The sequence below is a fragment of the Heterodontus francisci genome, chromosome 4 (assembly GCF_036365525.1).
Source record: "Heterodontus francisci isolate sHetFra1 chromosome 4, sHetFra1.hap1, whole genome shotgun sequence".
Classification (NCBI taxonomy): Eukaryota; Metazoa; Chordata; class Chondrichthyes; order Heterodontiformes; family Heterodontidae; genus Heterodontus; species Heterodontus francisci.
In genome coordinates this window covers 170,311,052-170,325,143 of record NC_090374.1, presented here as the reverse complement: position 1 = coordinate 170,325,143, position 14,092 = coordinate 170,311,052, and positions in this window count along the sequence as shown.

Below are 14,092 nucleotides of genomic sequence, written 5' to 3'. Positions count from 1 at the left end.
CCCTGATCTGACTGGATCTCAGCAGGCAGCCCATATCAGGTGAAGTATTGGGTTAGCCCCTCCACAACTGCTTTGGCAGAGATAGTTCTTAGAGGGATAGCATCTGGAAATTGGGTAGCCACATCCATAATGGTGACAAGATACTGGTAGCCCCCTTTTGTTTTCAGCAGGCATCCCACACAATCAACCAGCACTCTGCTGAATGGTTCCCGGTTTGGGAATTAGGGGTGCAGTTTTTATTGCAGGTTGAGGCTTCCCACTACCTGGCACATGTGGCAAGTCTTACAGAACTCACCACATCCTTGTGGAGTTGTGGTCAGTAAAAATGCTGTCTGTTGCGGGCTTGGGTTTTTCTGATACCGACATGTCCAGCCATTGGAATCTCACGGAGAGCGGACCTGTGTGAGAAGGGCAGCGGCGGCAGGAGATAAAAACCAGCGGCAGAGAGGGAGGCCCAGCACACAGACAGCAGGCCTGCATGAGAAGGGCAGTGGCAGCAGGAGATAAAAACCAGCAGCAGAGAGGGAGGCCCAGCACACAGACAGCAGGCCTGCATGAGAAGGGCAGTGGCAGCAGGAGATAAAAACCAGCAGTGGAGAGCCCATTCTGCCAGTTTCTACCTGTCAAATCCGAAGTGTGACGTCACAGGTAAATAGGTAGGTGATTGGTCGGTATCTCTTCCGTGTCTCTTTTGATTGGCCAAGTGGTTTAAATCAAGAGACGTTATGACAACTGTCGAGTACAGTTAAGAAATTCACTTTTAAAATATTTAACATCCAAATTAATTAATTAAATGGAGTAGAGATGGCTGGGCAGGTGATGTGTTGCAGCTGTAGTATGTGGGAGGTGGTGGACGCTGGTGCGATCCACGGTGGTCACATCTGCGGCAAGTGTTTGCTGCTTGAGGACCTTCAGTTCAGAGTTGATGAGCAGGAGTCCGAGCTGCAGACACTGCAACACACCAGGGAGGGGGAGAGTTACCTGGACACTGTATTTCAGGAGACAGTCACCCCCCCTTAGATTAACTACATCAAATTTGGACTGTAATCAGGGACAGGAGGGTGTGCCTGTGAGTGAGGCAGGTATGGGGATCCAGAATTTAGCTTTGGAGGAGCCTCAGCCAGTGCCCATATCCAATAGGTACAAGGTTCTTGCTCCTGGTGTGGATGAGGGCACAGACAGCAGGGAGGATGATCAAACTGACCACAGCACCATGGTTCAGAGTGCCATTCAAGTGGGGAGAAAAAAGAGAAATGTAGTAGTAGTAATAGGGGATAGCATAGTTAGGGGGGAATAGATAACACTCTCTGCAGCAAAGACAGGGAGTCCCAAAGGCTGTGTTGCCTCTGGTGCCAAGGCTAAGGACAACTCTTCTGGGCTGGAGAGGAACTTGGAGTGGGAGGGGAAGGATTCAGTTGTCGTGGTCCATGGAGGTACCAATGACATAGGTAGGACTAGGAAAGAGGTTCTGCTGAGGGATTCTGAGCAGCTAAATTAAAAAGCAGAACCACAAAGGTAATAATCTCTAGATTACTACCTGAGCCACGTGCAAATTGGCGTAGGATAAATAAGATTAGAGAGGTAAACGCATGGCTCAAAGATTGGTGCAGGAAAAATGGGTTCCGATTCATGGGGCACTGGCACCAGTACTGGGGAAGGAGAGAGCTGTTCCATTGGGACGGGCTTCATTTGAACCATTCTGGGATCAGTGTCCTGGCGAATCGTATAACTTTAAACTAATTAGTGGGGGGCAAGGGTTCAGTTGAAGGGAAGTTTAAAAAAATCAAAAAGAAATGAGAGAGCAGAGGTGCAGGGTAGTGAAGAGGCGAACAGTAATCAAAGTGTGACAGGAAGGGACAGAAAACAGAAGCAGAAGAGTGCAGCAGAAATTAGAACCAGAATGAGTAATAATGGTACAAAGTCAAAGCTTAAGGCTCCTTATCTGAATGCACACAGCATTTGTAACAAGATAGATGAGTTGATGGCACAAATAGAAATAAATGAATATGACTTGATAGCTAATAGAGATATGGTTGCAGGGTGACCAAGACTGGGAACTCAATATTCAAGAGCATTCGACGTTCCGGTAAAATAGGCAAAAAGGAAAAGGAGGTGGGGTAGCTTTGTTAATAAAGGAAGGTATCAGTGCGGTGGTAAGTAATGATATAGGTGCAAACTGATGTGGAATCAGTTTGGGTGGAAATAAGGAATAGCAAGGGGAAGAAGTCACGGGTGGGAGTCGTCTATAGGCTCCCGAAGAGTTGCCTCACTGTAGGACAAAGTATAAATCAGGAAATAATGGAGATGTGTAATAAGGGTGCTACAATTGTCATGGGTGATTTTAATCTGCATATTGACTGGACAAATCAGATTGGCAGAGATAACATGGAAGAAGAATTTGTAGAGTGCATCAGGGATTGTTACTTAGAACAATACATTGCAGAACCTACCCAGGAACAGGCTATTTTAAATCTCTTTCTTTCTTTCTTTTGGGCCTCCTTATCTCGAGAGACAATGGATACGCGCCTGGAGGTGGTCAGTGGTTTGTGAAGCAGCGCCTGGAGTGGCTATAAAGGCCAATTCTGGAGTGACAGGCTCTTCCACAGGTGCTGCAGAGAAATTTGTTTGTTGGGGCTGTTGCACAGTTGGCTCTCCCCTTGCGCCTCTGTCTTTTTTCCTGCCAACTACTAAGTCTCTTCGACTCGCCACAATTTAGTCCTGTCTTTATGGCTGCCCGCCAGCTCTGGCGAATGCTGGCAACTGACTCCCACGACTTGTGATCAATGTCACACGATTTCATGTCACGTTTGCAGACGTCTTTATAACGGAGACATGGACGGCCGGTGGGTCTGATACCAGTGGCGAGCTCGCTGTACAATGTGTCTTTGGGGATCCTGCCATCTTCCATGCGGCTCACATGGCCAAGCCATCTCAAGCGCCGCTGACTCAGTAGTGTGTATAAGCTGGGGGTGTTGGCCGCTTCAAGGACTTCTGTGTTGGAGATATAGTCCTGCCACCTGATGCCAAGTATTCTCCGAAGGCAGCGAAGATGGAATGAATTGAGACGTCGCTCTTGGCTGGCATACGTTGTCCAGGCCTCGCTGCCGTAGAGCAAGGTACTGAGGACACAGGCCTGATACACTCGGACTTTTGTGTTCCGTGTCAGTGTGCCATTTTCCCACACTCTCTTGGCCAGTCTGGACATAGCAGTGGAAGCCTTACCCATGCGCTTGTTGATTTCTGCATCTAGAGACAGGTTACTGGTGATAGTTGAGCCTAGGTAGGTGAACTCTTGAACCACTTCCAGAGCGTGGTCGCCAATATTGATGGATGGAGCATTTCTGACATCCTGCCCCATGATGTTCGTTTTCTTGAGGCTGATGGTTAGGCCAAATTCATTGCAGGCAGACGCAAACCTGTCGATGAGACTCTGCAGGCATTCTTCAGTGTGAGATGTTAAAGCAGCATCGTCAGCAAAGAGGAGTTCTCTGATGAGGACTTTCCGTACTTTGGACTTCGCTCTTAGACGGGCAAGGGTGAACAACCTGCCCCCTGATCTTGTGTGGAGGAAAATTCCTTCTTCAGAGGATTTGAACGCATGTGAAAGCAGCAGGGAGAAGAAAATCCCAAAAAGTGTGGGTGCGAGAACACAGCCCTGTTTCACACCACTCAGGATAGGAAAGGGCTCTGATGAGGAGCCACCATGTTGAATTGTGCCTTTCATATTGTCATGGAATGAGGTGATGATACTTAGTAGCTTTGGTGGACATCCGATCTTTTCTAGTAGTCTGAAGAGACCACGTCTGCTGACGAGGTCAAAGGCTTTGGTGAGATCAATGAAAGCAATGTAGAGGGGCATCTGTTGTTCACGGCATTTCTCCTGTATCTGACGAAGGGAGAACAGCATGTCAATAGTCGATCTCTCTGCACGAAAGCCACACTGTGCCTCAGGGTAGACGCGCTCGGCCAGCTTCTGGAGCCTGTTCAGAGCGACTCGAGCAAAGACTTTCCCCACTATGCTGAGCAGGGAGATTCCACGGTAGTTGTTGCAGTCACCGCGGTCACCTTTGTATTTTAAATCTAGTAATGTGTAATGAGGTAGGATTAATAAGAGATATCGTAGTTAAGGATCCTGTAGGGGTGGTGATCACAACAAGGTAGAATTTCAAATTCAGTTTGATGGCGAGCAACTCGGGTCTCAAACCAATGTCTTCAACTTAAACAAGGGCAATTACAGAGGTATGAAGAAAAAGTTGTCTAAAGCGGGCTGGGAAAATAGACAAAGGGGAAGGCCAGTGGTTGAGCAGTGACAGACATTTAAGCAGATCTTTCATATTGCTCAGCAAAAATTTATCCCAGTCAAAAAGAAGGACTCGATGAGAATGTTGAACCACCCCTGGTTGACAAAGGCAGTCAAGGAGAGTATCCAATCAAAAACTAAGGCGTATAAAACAGTAAAAACTAGTGGTAGGCCAGAGAATTGGGAATTTTTTAGGAACCAGCAGCGGATGACTAAAATGCTAATAAACAGGAAGAAAATTGATTATGAAAGTAAATTGGTAAGAAATATAAAAACAAACAGCAAGAGTTTCTACAGGTATATTAAAAAAAAGAGTAGCTAAAGTGAGCGTGGGACCCTTGGCGGATGCAACTGGAGAATTGATAACGGGGAACAGGGAAATGGCAGATAATTTAAACCAATATTTTTCATCAGTCTTCATGGTGGAAGACACTATAAACATCCCACAGATAACAGATAAGCAAGGAGCTAATGGGAGGAAAGATCTTGTAACAGTCTCTATCACTAGGGACAAAGTATTTGACAAACTAATGGGACTAAAGGCAGACAAGTCGCCAGGACCTGTTGGCCTATGTCCAAGGGTTTTAAAGGAAGCGGCTGCAAAGATAGTGAAGGCATTGGTCGAAATATTCCAGAACTCACTGGATTCCAGGAGGGTCCCAGCAGATCGGAAAACCGCTAATGTGATGTCCCTGTTCAAGAAGGGAGGGAGACAAAAAATTGGAAACTATAGGCCAGTCAGCCTAACATCGGTCGTTTGGAAAATGCTAGAGTCCATTATTAAGGAAGAAATTGCAGGACATTTAGAAAAGCTTAACACAATCACAGTCAACATGGTTTTGTGAAAGGGAAACTATGTCTGACAAATTTGCTAGAGTTCTTTGAGGATATAACAAGCTGAGTTGATAAAGGTGAACTGGTAGATGTAGTGTAACATACATAGAAACATAGAAAATAGGAGCAGGAGTAGGCCATTTGGCCCTTCGAGCCCGCTCCGCCATTCGTTAGGATCACGGCTGATCATCCAACTCAGTAGCCTGTTCCGGCTTTCGCCCCATTCCCTTTGATCCCTCTAGACCCAAGAACTATATCTAACTCCTTTTTGAAAATATTCAATGTTTTGGCCTCAACTGCTTTCTGTGGTAGCGAATTCCACAGGCTCACCACTCTCTGGGTGAAGAAATTTCTCCTCATCTCAGTCCTGAAAGGTTTACCCCTTATCCTTAGACTGTGACCCCTGGTTCTGGACTCCCCCACCATCGGGAACATCTTTCCTGCATCTACCCTGTCAAGTCCTGTTAGAATTTTATAGGTTTCTATGAGATTCCCCTCACTCTTCTGAACTTCAGCGAATATAATCCTAACCAACTCAATCTCTTCTCATATGTCAGTCCCGCCATCCCAGGAATCAGTCTGGTAAACCTTCACTGCACTCCCTCTATAGCAAGAACATCTTTCCTCAGAAAAGGAGACCAAAACTGCACACAATATTCCAGGTGTGGCCTCACCAAGGCCCTGTATAATTGTAGCAAGACATCCCTACTTCTGCACTCAAATCCTCTCGCTATGAAGGCCAACATACCATTTGCCTTTTTTACCGACTGTTGCACCTGCATGCTACCTTCAGCGACTGGTATATGAGAACACCCAGGTCTCGCTGCACATTCCCCTCTTTATAGCCATTCAGATAATAATCTGTCTTCCTGTTTATAGTGGATAACTTTAGATTTCCAGACATGCTGTTCTCCCTTCGTCAGATACAGGAGAAATGCCGTGAACAACAGATGCCCCTCTACATTGCTTTCATTGATCTCACCAAAGCCTTTGACCTCGTCAGCAGACGTGGTCTCTTCAGACTACTAGAAAAGATCGGATGTCCACCAAAGCTACTAAGTATCATCACCTCATTCCATGACAATATGAAAGGCACAATTCGACATGGTGGCTCCTCATCAGAGCCCTTTCCTATCCTGAGTGGTGTGAAACAGGGCTGTGTTCTCGCACCCACACTTTTTGGGATTTTCTTCTCCCTGCTGCTTTCACATGCGTTCAAATCCTCTGAAGAAGGAATTTTCCTCCACACAAGATCAGGGGGCAGGTTGTTCAACCTTGCCCGTCTAAGAGCGAAGTCCAAAGTACGGAAAGTCCTCATCAGAGAACTCCTCTTTGCTGACGATGCTGCTTTAACATCTCACACTGAAGAATGCCTGCAGAGTCTCATCGACAGGTTTGCGTCTGCCTGCAATGAATTTGGCCTAACCATCAGCCTCAAGAAAACGAACATCATGGGGCAGGATGTCAGAAATGCTCCATCCATCAATATTGGCGACCACGCTCTGGAAGTGGTTCAAGAGTTCACCTACCTAGGCTCAACTATCACCAGTAACCTGTCTCTAGATGCAGAAATCAACAAGCGCATGGGTAAGGCTTCCACTGCTATGTCCAGACTGGCCAAGAGAGTGTGGGAAAATGGCGCACTGACACGGAACACAAAAGTCCGAGTGTATCAGGCCTGTGTCCTCAGTACCTTGCTCTACGGCAGCGAGGCCTGGACAACGTATGCCAGCCAAGAGCGACGTCTCAATTCATTCCATCTTCGCTGCCTTCGGAGAATACTTGGCATCAGGTGGCAGGACTATATCTCCAACACAGAAGTCCTTGAAGCGGCCAACACCCCCAGCTTATACACACTACTGAGTCAGCGGCGCTTGAGATGGCTTGGCCATGTGAGCCGCATGGAAGATGGCAGGATCCCCAAAGACACATTGTACAGCGAGCTCGCCACTGGTATCAGACCCACCGGCCGTCCATGTCTCCGTTATAAAGACGTCTGCAAACGCGACATGAAATCGTGTGACATTGATCACAAGTCGTGGGAGTCAGTTGCCAGCATTCGCCAGAGCTGGCGGGCAGCCATAAAGACAGGGCTAAATTGTGGCGAGTCGAAGAGACTTAGTAGTTGGCAGGAAAAAAGACAGAGGCGCAAGGGGAGAGCCAACTGTGCGACAGCCCCAACAAACAAATTTCTCTGCAGCACCTGTGGAAGAGCCTGTCACTCCAGAATTGGCCTTTATAGCCACTCCAGGCGCTGCTTCACAAACCACTGACCACCTCCAGGCGCGTATCCATTGTCTCTCGAGATAAGGAGGCCCAAAAGAACTTTAGATTTCCAGAAGGCATTTGATAAGGTGCCACATAAATGATTATTGCACAAGATAGGAGTTCACAGTATTGAGGGCAAAGTATTAGCATAGATTGAGGACTGGTTAACACACAGAAGACAGAGAGTCGGGATTAATTGGTCTTTTTCAGGTTGGAAAGACGTAACTAGTGGAATGCCACAAGGATCAGTCCTAGGGTCTCATTTATTTACTATCTATATTAATGACTTGGAGGAGGGGGCAGAGTGTAATATATCCAAATTTGCTGACGCATCAAATATAGCTGGGAGGGTATGTTGTGATGAGGACATAGGAATCTGCATGGGGATATAGATAGGTTGAGTGAATGGACAAAAACTTGGCAGATGGAATTTAATGTAGGAAAGTGTAAGCTTATGCACTTTGGTAGGAAGAATCAAAAGGCAGACTATTATTTAAATGGAGAGAGACTCCAAAAAAGTGCAGCACAGAGGGATCTGGGTGTTCTTGTGCATGAAACACAAAAAGTTAGCATGCAGGTGCAACAAGTAATTAGGAAGGCAAAGGGAATTTTGGACTTTATTGCCAGGGGGTTGGAGTTTAAAAATAGGGAAGTCTTGTTACAACTGTACAGGGTGTTGGTGAGGCCGCACTGGAGTACTGTGTACAGTTTTGGTCCCCATATTTAAGAAAGGATATACTGGCATTGGAGGCAGTTCAAAAGAGATTCACTAGGCTGATTCCTGGGATGAAGGTGTTGATTTATCAAGAATGGCTAAACAGGTTATGCCTTTATTCATTAGAGTTTAGAAGAATGAGGGGTGATCTTATTGAAACATAGAAGATTCTGAGGGGGCTTGACAGGGTAGATGTTGAGAAGATGTTTCCACTCGTGGGGGAATCTCAAACTAGGGGACATAGTTACAGAATAAGGGGACACTCATTTAAAACTGAGATGCAAAGGAATTTCTTCTCTCAGAGGGTAGTGAATTCTCTACCCCAGAGAGTTGTGGAGGCTAGATCACTGAAAGTATTTAAAGAGGATGTAGATAGATTTTTGAAATATCGGGGAGTTGAGGGCTATGAGGAGCTGGCACAAAAGAGGAGTTGAAGTCTGGGGCAGATCAGCCATGATCTTTTTGAATAGTGGGGCAGGCTTGAGGGGCCGAATGGTCTACTCCTGCTCCTATTTCTTATGTTCTTATGTTCGTGGGCTATTCTCAATATTTCCCTACAGTACCATGGCGGCACCACTACCTGGTGAACCACTGTCCACTCTTCATCCGCAGGTCTGTGAGGCGGTCTCCACTTCCTCATCAGCACCTCATCCTTTAAATAGTAGCACTCTGGAACTCCCTCTGCTTCAGCTTCAGTTTGGGCAGTCTGTGCATATTTTTTTTAACCCTGGGTCAGCTTGCTGAGCCTTGACCAAGGAAGACCTGTTTAACCCATCCTTTGTGTCCTCTAGCTTCCCAAAGAAGGTTTCAGATAACCAGACAGTAGGATCATCTGTGTGCAGTGCCAGTTCAGCCTCCTCTAACAGAGCTTGTTTGGCCATGGACTGGGTCACCACACAGTCAGGAAAATGCCAAAGAGCTTTTCCTGTAACTGCTCTGTCTCCCTGACCTCTTTCGGGCTCTCTAAAACCACTGGGGAAGCTACCATCTTCGCCCCCGTCAGATCATTACCCAGGAGCAGGTCGACACCGTCCAAAGGTAAACTAGGGACAATCCCTACAGTTACCGGTCCTGAAACAAGATTGCACTTCAGGTACGTCCTGTATAAAGTTATGTGCTTTCCTCCGATATACTTTCCTCCGATACTGTTTACTAGCACAGTAGCATTCAATGTGCTCTCTAGAGGAAAGGGCATGCCTTTTCCCAGCAAAAGGATTTGGATGGCTCCTATATCCCTACGTATGACTTGGGCTTACTTGCCTCACTTGAGGGGTATGGGGTCACTTTTCCTCTGGGCACAAAACCCTGGTAACTCTCAGGGATTTTGTAAAGTTTTTTCCGCGCTCTCAGCGGTAGGTTCATTGGGTTTTATTGCCACAGTTAAAGCCACAGCCTGGTCTGCTGTGCTTTCCATCAGGGCCCCTTTTCCTGCACTGGTCTGGTGTACCCTGACTAAACCTATAGGTTTTTCCGTAACTTCCAGCAATCAGTTCGAAGGTGACCTGCCTTGTTACCATGGAAACATACAGGCTTCCGGGCGTTACTCCTGTTCTCAGCGTCTTCCTTTTTCACCTGAGGAGGGCCCCCTGTGTTTTCAGCTTTCCCTTCTCACTCATAGTTGTTCATCCTTCTATCACCCTCCCACCTTCTATCCTTTTCAGGTTTTTGTAGTGACTAGGGAAGGGTTTCTCTTGGCGCAAGGACTTGTGAATAAGTGTATAATCATCAGCCAGATTTGCTGCCTGCCTGGCTCTTGGAACCTTTCGTCCCTTCATGTGGTTTCTTATGGAAAGGGGAAGCGAGTTTTTGGACTCCTCGAGGATCACCTCTCTGAGGTTTTCATAGATGGAATCTATCTTAAGTGCCTTTATCCATCAGTCGAAAGTGAATTGCTTAACACGTTCAAACTTGATGTAAGTTTCTTCTGGCTGATTTAAGAGAATTCAAAACTTTTGATGGTAAGCCTCTGGTACTTGCACATATGCACTCAGGATAGCATTTTTAGTCATCTCATGATCTGATGAACTCTCATCAGGCAACAGTGAATAAATGTCATGGGCTTTTCTTGTTAGTTTACTTTGCAATAACAGTATCCAGCTGTCTACTGGCCACTTCAACTGTTGTGCAAGCTTTTCAAAAGAGATGAAAGATGCTTCTACATCCCCCTCATTGAACTTTGGCATCAAATGAGAGAACTTTAAGAGCTCAGCACCCAGTCCTGAGCTGGGGTAACTCCCTCACAAGCGGTGCCTTCACTGGTTGTATTGGTTCTTCCCCTAGCTAGTTTGAGCTGCCTTAACTCCCTTTCCTCCTTCACCTTTTGGAAAGCTCCTTCTTTTTCCCTTTCCTGGAATTGTCTTTCTTTCTCCCTTTTCTGGAAAGCTCTTTCTTTCTCCCTTTCCTGAAACGTTCTCTGCTCTTTCTCCTTCTGGAATTCTAATTCTAGCCTTCTCTGTTCTAGTTGTACCTTAGCTAATGCTACTTTGTCTGTTTCAGATTCTATGCCTGTCTCCAGTTCTTCAGTGTCAATTTTAAAATGGTTGGCAGCAAGTTTTAGGATTTCAGGCTTCCTAGCTTTTGGACAGATAGTAATCTTTAATTGCACAGCTACATTCCTCAACTCTTCAACAGAGAGGGCTTTTAACCTGGCCTAAGTTACTTCACTCTGTTCGAGGAAAGTATGGGCCTTGAATATAGACATTTTCGTACTCTAGCACTGAAAACCACAAGAAAACCTGTATTGAAGTTTTTAAATTATTGTTAGGGATCTATTTGGTTTCCCACTTGCAATTTCCCATTTGTCTTAGGGTTTGATCCCAGACGTGAGCCCCCAAATTTCTGTTATGGTCAAGTGAGGAGGGGTTGTAGGGCTTCCCTCTTATCCCTCTCCTTGTTTGACCACAGCAGGTTTAATTCTTTCTTAAAGTGGATGTATTGGCCAATTCAGTAGGTGTTTGATTACTTACTTGCTATGATCCAGGGATAAACACCAACATGTTGCACCATGGATAGTTGATGAAATTATGGACTCAACCACAGACATGGGGTGATTAATCTGTATATAAAGTATATATCCAATCTAATGCCATCGAAACACAGTCCAATTTAAAACACATTTTTCCCTATATATAAAGTAGCTAAGTATACAGATATCAATGGAGAGCAGTGCAACTGTATTAGCTAGCAAGCAAAGTTGCATGCAATGCCAATGTGAATTACATTTGCAATTACCTTTGCTGCTAGGTTATGTTAAAACACAAGATTAAAGGCTTGAAGCAGGGGTGCCCAAAATTTTCACATGGAGGGCCCACATTACAATTTTTGTCTTACATAGGGGGCCAGTGAGACAGTTTTGGACAGATAAAGGCATTAAAAATTTATCTTGCCATTAATCAAAACAACAACAAAGGTGCATTTTTGTGAAGAAGCTTTAAATGAGAAGATCAATTTATTGACTTACTTTCTGGTCACTATGTTGGACACTGATTTAATGAGACACCTGGCAATTTTTGCTTGCACAAGTCAATGTTTGCCTGCACACTTGTAGCAATATGGAGTATTCTGGATAGATGGCCATTGTCAGGAGTGATCCAGATTGCTCTCTCCCACTTGTCTCTCTCTCTGTCTGTCTGTCTCTCTCTGTCGCTCTATGCTGATCCCTCTCTGTGTCCCCCTTTCTGTGTCGCGCACCCTTGCTCTCTCTCCTCTCTCTCTCCTCTCTCTCTCTCCCCTCTCTCTCTCCTCTCTCTCTCTCCACTCTCTCTCCCTCCCCTCTCTCCCTCCCCCTCTCTCCCCATCCCTCCCTTTCTCTCCCCACCCCTCCGTCACTCTCCGCCTGCCTCTCTCTCATGCCTCCTCCCTCTCTCCCCCTCCCTCCCTCCTCTCCACTCCTCTCTCCCTCTCCCCCTCCCTCTGTCTCCTCCTCCCTACTCCCTCCCTCTCCCCTCCCTCTCCCCTCCCTCTCTCTTCCCGTCCCTCCCTCTCTCTCCCCCTCCCTCCTTCTCTCTCTCTCCCACCCTCCCTCCCTCCCTTTCCACCTCCCTCCTTCTCTCTCTCTCCCACCCTCCCTCCCTCCCTTTCCACCTCCCTCTTCCCTTCCTCCCCCCTTTCCCTCTCCCCCTCCCTCTTCCCCCTCCCTCTCGCTTCCCTCCTCCCTCCCCCTCTCTCTCTCTCTCTGTAGTTGCAGAGAGCAGGAACTCTCAGCTTTGTGGCAGGTCAATTTTTTTTTAAATCGCATGTGTCAGTTTCACAGTTGACAGGTGCTCAGAGTGGGATCAGCACTTCCACTCTTCAGACAAGTTCAGGGTTTTCCGGCAGGCTTTTAAAAAAGATCAGAAGCTGCCGGAAAACGCGAAACTTGTCTGAAGAGTGGAAGCGCTGATCCCACTCTGAGCACCTGTCAGCTGTGAAACTGACACATGCGATTTTTTAAAAAGCCACTTGATGAAAGCCAATAGAAAATTTCTCGTCTGTGAAATTACCAGTCACGGACCTCGAAACTTTTACAACGGACACTGGTGTCCATGTGGAGACACGTTGCCCACCCCTGCTACGATCATAAGAACCAATCGGACAGTTTTCTTGAGTTAACAAATAAAGAAGTTAAATTTATTGTACCTAAACCAAACAAATAAAATAATAAACAACACGGCAACTTTCACTCTCACGCAACACTCGAGGTTTACACACACACAAATAGGTTAAAGAGTGGGGAAAGGTAGATTGGTTGAGTTAGAGTCCATAAAAAAGGTATACACATTAATGTGTTAGTTGTGTATCAATTGTTTGATTATATTGTTATTTTTATTTAGAGATACAGCACTGAAACAGGCCCTTCAGCCCACCGAGTCTGTGCTGACCAACAACCACCCATTTATACTAATCCTACATTAATCCCATATTCCCTACCACATCCCCACCTTCCCTCAATTCTCCTACCACCTACCTACACTAGGGGCAATTTCCAATGGCCAATTTACCTATCAACCTGCAAGTCTTTGGCTGTGGGAGGAAACCGGAACACCCAGCGGAAACCCACACGGTCACAGGGAGAACTTGCAAACTCCGCACAGGTAGTACCCAGAACTGAACCCGGGTTGCTGGAACTGTGATGCCAACCACTGCGCCACTGCGCCACCCAAATTGGCTGGGTCTTTTATTAATTTGGAAAGTTTAAAACGATACGCTAGGCAATCTGTGGAGGGACAGGATTGAATTAACAATGCGTTTCTCCCACCACGATCAGAATTGTATATTTTGATTGGGGGCTTTGACTGGAGTGGCCGGTCGTAACAATATGCAGGTGGAGGGTGTTAATTGGGGTCTTGAGCACTTATAAGCAGGCACTTACTGAGACTGGTGGAGGGTTTGAGTGAGGAGCTACATGTTTGTAATCCTTTCATTCTATACAATAAATGTGAAACTGAGTAAAGATCGGCTCCAGCATTATCCTTCCATGACAAGCTTTCTGGAGTTTAACAATACAGTCAGTGAAGTTTGGTGATTCGGCTGGCTTCTAGCTGAATTCAGTGGTCCTAAGCCTTTTAGTTTGAAAAGGTAGATGACTGGTCCAGTAGGTCTCTTGGAGACAGCAATGTGGATGAATTCCTCCAACAGTGTTTCTGATTGTAGCCAGAGTATGCAAAGGTGGTAAATCAGCAAGCAGTATTTAAAAGCTTTCAAGCTGAAATGGAGAGAGAGAGTGAGGGACCCCACTTGGGGTCTGCTCATGTCAGAGTTCAGTTGCTTCTCCTCTGCTGCAGAGAAAACACCAGCTTAAAAACCATAGATGGGGAGGGGCTTGTCACACGACAGTCACTCAGTGATTCAAACATAGCACTTAGCAGCATTTCTTCTTGCTGAGAGAACAGGCGGTTCGTCTATAACTCCTGGATCTTGGTTCTTGCTGAGGACTTAGGAGACATTTCGTCCCTCTCCTCACAAGCATTGCAGTGTATCATACAGTGTAGCAAACT